Source organism: Neomonachus schauinslandi, chromosome 16 (assembly GCF_002201575.2).
Source record: "Neomonachus schauinslandi chromosome 16, ASM220157v2, whole genome shotgun sequence".
Taxonomy (NCBI): Eukaryota; Metazoa; Chordata; class Mammalia; order Carnivora; family Phocidae; genus Neomonachus; species Neomonachus schauinslandi.
Genome location: NC_058418.1, coordinates 1,292,266 through 1,297,076, shown reverse-complemented (window position 1 = coordinate 1,297,076; position 4,811 = coordinate 1,292,266). Strand labels below are relative to the sequence as shown.

General features: G+C 39.4%; 1 pseudogene; it reads right to left on the bottom strand.

Annotated features, from left to right (window-relative positions):
* Positions 1-1,917: 1,917 nt before the first annotated feature.
* Positions 1,918-4,023, bottom strand: LOC110573654 (annotated as a pseudogene).
* Between the last annotated feature and the right edge of the window lie 788 nt (positions 4,024-4,811).

Sequence of the window (4,811 nt, the reverse complement as noted above, 5' to 3'; positions counted from 1 at the left end):
CCCTCTCCCACTCCCCCTGCTTGTGTTCCCTCTCTCCCTGCCTCTCTCTCTGTCAAATAAATAAATAAAATCTTTAAAAAAAAAGTCATTTTAAGACTAATTTAATTAATTAATTAACACTAACAAGACTAAATTTATGAAATCACTATAATAAAAATATATGATAGAACTATAACCAAAAAAAGCAAAAAAATAAGAGAAAGGAAAAAGGGAAGAACTGAGGATCACTGGGAATAGACACCATAAAATGATTTTATTTTTTTAAATTTTTATTTATTTTTTTAAAGATTTTATTTATTTATTTGAGAGAGAGAGAATGAGAGAGAGCACATGAGAGGGGGGAGGGGCAGAGGGAGAAGCAGACTCCCCGCCGAGCAGGGAGCCCGATGCGGGACTCGATCCAGGGACTCCAGGATCATGACCTGAGCCGAAGGCAGTCGCTTAACCAACTGAGCCACCCAGGCACCCCATAAAATGATTTTAAATAAGAGATGGTATATCAATAGACATGGCAATTTCTTCATCAATTTCTTCAATTTCTTTCATCATTGTCTTATAGATTTCCAGTGTATAGGTCTTTCACCTCCTTGGTTAAATGTATTCCTAGGGATTTTATTCTTTTTGATGTAATTTAAACTGTAATAATATTTAAAGAGTTACTAATTAAGCAAGTAAATTTAAATTCTTTTTTTTTTTAAAGATTTATTTATTTGAGAGAGCGAGAATGAGAGAGAGAGAGAGAGAGAGTACATGAGAGGGGGAGGGTCAGAGGGAGAAGCAGGCTCCTCGCTGAGCAGGGAGCCTGATGCGGGACTCGATCCCAGAACTCCGGGATCATGACCTGAGCCGAAGGCAGTCGCTTAACCAACTGAGCCACCCAGGCGCCCTAAATTTAAATTCTTATTAATAATTTTAAATAAGGAGAGCTGATATTTTTGCTCATAGTTTGAACTCCTATACTGACCTGTTATTTAAAAAAATAAAACAAAAACAAATGTTCAGCTTTCTTGGCCTGTCCTAAGTGTTCACTCAGAACTCTCCATCACCATCCTTTCTTATTTCATAGTCTGCTGCTTTCCCCACCTCTTGACAATCTAAACACACAGGATTTCTTCCAATCCCTTGAGGCTCCATAGGATCTTTCCAGGGGATTATTCTTTCTGTCAGAAAGAACTGAACTCAATTATGATTCAAAAATATGTTTAAAAAACACTTGCATGTATTTTTGTAAGACCAAGGTGAGAGATTCCCCCAAATTCCTTAAACGTAGAAATTTCCTTCCTTTTTAATCTTTTAATTTTTTTAATTTTTTAAAAGATTTTATTTATTTATTTGACAGAGAGATAGCGAGAGCAGGAACACAAGCAGAGGGAGTGGGAGAGGGAGAAGCAGGCTTCCTGCCGAGCAGGGAGCCTGATGCGGGACGCGATCCCAGGACCTGGGATCATGACCTGAGCTGAAGGCAGATGCTTAACGAATGAGCCACCCAGGCACCCCCTTTTTAAACTAAAACGATTTTATTCATTTATTTGAGAGCGAGGGCATGAGTGGGGGGGAGGGGCAAAGGGAGAGGGAGAAGCAGACTCCCCGCGGAGCAGGGAGCCCCATGTGTGGGGTTCAATCCCAGGACCCCAATATCATGACCTGAGCTAAAGGCAGATGCTTAGCCAACTGAACCAACCAGGCGCCCCTCTTTTACACTATTTCAAAATTCTCTGAACGTCTCCTTTGAAGATCCTAACACAGAGTGAGTAATCTTTGTATACTTAAATATATGATGTTCATTTTTACCTCTGTTATAAGACAATGGGCTTTTCCTGGCCTTATTTGCCATGATGTCATAATTTCCTATCACACAGTAGTTAATAAAATGTTAACAAATGTTTAAATGAATGATTAAACGCTGTTAAAACAGACTCATAGCACTTTAACCAGATTGGGAAAACAATTTGTCCTTGCCCTACACACAAGGCAGAACTGAGAGACTCAAGTGTCACTGACCATGAGCATAAAAGGGCTGAGGGCTGGAAAACATGATGAGAGGAGCATAGTGCTGCTCACTTTCCGCTGGATTTGCAACCACAGTCATGCAAACAGTCAAAATGGCATAGATTGAATAAACAGTAACAAAGGAGCTCGCCAGGACCAAGATGGTTCCTGTGGCTTTGGCCTCGTGGGACGTTTTGGGGGCAAGGCTGTTGTTGTGGATGTGCTGTACTTGCTGCTTGTGCCTGAGCTGGATGAAGATCATGGAGCTACTAGCCCACACCATGAAGCCCAAACTCATAAAGTCAAGGGAAAAATGTATGGCTGTATATAATATGTTAAATCTCAATACCCCATTCCAGGAACAGTATCCATTACTTTTCCACACTAAGGTTTTTGCTATTTGATGGAACACTCATTATTACAGAAATAAATGAATTTATCAAGAGATGTAGGATCCAGCAGAGGAAACAGCAGAAGCCAATGAACTTTGGGGATCTAATCTTGAGCTCCATCCACCTGCAAATACTAGGGTTCAGTTTAATAACCTGGTAGCCACTGAGGAGACAGATAGTGCTGAAGGAAACCCCAGTGCACACTCTGTAATAATAAAAGATAAGTTTATAGGCAGCATCATTCAAGAAATATCGGGATCCAAAAGCTACCATTGTTTGAGGGATCCCTTTGGAAAAAAGGACCATGGAGTTGGCTAGGACCAGTTGATTAAGAATCAAGTCTGTAGGTGTCAACTTGTGTCCAGTGAGCAAAGAGAAAGTATAAAGACAAAGAAGGGATGAATTTCCTAGGATCCCAATTCCAGTCTGAGTGATGAAGATAGTCCCCAATTCCAATTTGCCAGAACCCATTGCATCAATATCTAGGGGCTGATTTTAATTGAAGTCAGAGGAATGAGAGGAAAAAAGCAGAAATAAATGCCTTGTCAACACTATGCAGAGTACTTTTCAGCACTTATTCTAAAACTTATTTTCTCACTTTAAGTGGTTATTAACATTTTATGCTTCTTGTGTGTGTGTGCAAAGGCAATTCACTGATGAACTGGATTAGAAATAGCCTCTGATAATCATAAAACTTGCTAAGAGACTATAACTTAATTATTCCAATAACTAAAATGAAAGGATATGTAACATGATAGAGGTGCTAATTATCACTAAATGGCAATCATATTACAATATATAAATGTATCAAATTAACATGTTGTACACATTAACTTGCACAATGTTATATGTCAAATATATTTCAATGAAAAAGTAAAATCCATTAAAATAGAAAGAAGAAAGAGAGAGAAAGAAAACTCTGCCAAATGAACAAAAACAAACAAAAGAAATAACCTCAGTGTCCATCTATAAGTTTGTGGGTGATTGAATGAGGGCACAACGGCACACAGTTCTCAACAGTTGCAGGGATGAGGACAGGAGATCTTTGTATACTGAACCAGTCAGTATTGTTTCAGTCTTTTTTCCAACATGATTGAGAAATTAGGAAACATCGTGACATAAGGCAAATTTTATATCTGCTTATGGGTGTTTTTCATTGGTAAGAAAGACTGGATAAATGCAGAAAACTGCCCTCAGCTGGAGCATGCCACGCAGGGATTAAAAAATGCACACCAAGACACAACTCAAACATCTACCAGGCATCTCAGGTCACTGTGAGGTAGCCTCAGACACCCACGTCTAGTGTTACAGCTTTCTGCCTGATTTTATTTACATGGTTTCTTAAATTGACGTATAACTGTTATACAACTTATATTAGTTTCCGGTGAATAAGATAATGATTTTACATTTGTAGATATTGCAGAATGATCACAGTAAGTCTAGTTAACAGCGTCACCATACATAGTTACAAACTTTTTTTTCCTGTGATGAGACTTATGAGATCTACTCTCTTAGCAACTTGCAAATGTACGATACAATATTATTAACTATAGTTACCATACTGTTCATCAGTTCCCCATGACTAATTTATTTTGGAAGTGGAAGTTTTTTCCTTTTGATTCCCTTCACCTGTTTTGCCCATCCCTACCCACCACTTCACAATAACTCAAAAGCCATAATCCTTCTGACACTGACTTCCACATGCAAATTTCAGCTTTTTAAAGTAAAGTGTCATATTTATTACAGTATTTGTGTATTTCTTAAATACTTAAAATGTGAAAACTGTGCTGCTATATGTACTAGGCTTTATCTTCTTTTTTATGTTTCATTGATGACATTTTCTAGTGTCCCAATAAGCTCTGTGATTTATTTTGTTTCTTTTTTTTTTTTTAAAGATTTTATTTATTTATTTATTTGCGAGAGAGAGAATGAGAGACAGAGAGCATGAGAGGGAGGAGGGTCAGAGGGAGAAGCAGACTCCCTGCCGAGCAGGGAGCCCGATGCGGGACTCGATCCTGGGACTCCAGGATCATGACCTGAGCCGAAGGCAGTCGCTTAACCAACTGAGCCACCCAGGCGCCCTCTGTGATTTATTTTGGATCCTGTATATCACAGTGGTTTTCAGGAGCATATGCATTGCATCATAGCAGAACTGATTCTATGGAGTTTTCTCCAGGATATATTCTTTTTTTTTTTAAGATTTTATTTATTCATTCGACAGAGAGAGCACAGGCAAGGGAAGCAGCAGGCAGAGGGCAAGGAAGAAGCAGGCTCCCCGCTGAGCAGAGAGCCCAATGTGGGGCTTGATCCCAGGACTCTGGGATCATGACCTGAGCGGAAGGCAGGTGCTTAACCGACTGAACCACCCAGGCACCCCAAGCAGTAATGTTCTTTCTAAGAGTTCAGGAGTATGGGAGGGAAGGGAGAGTT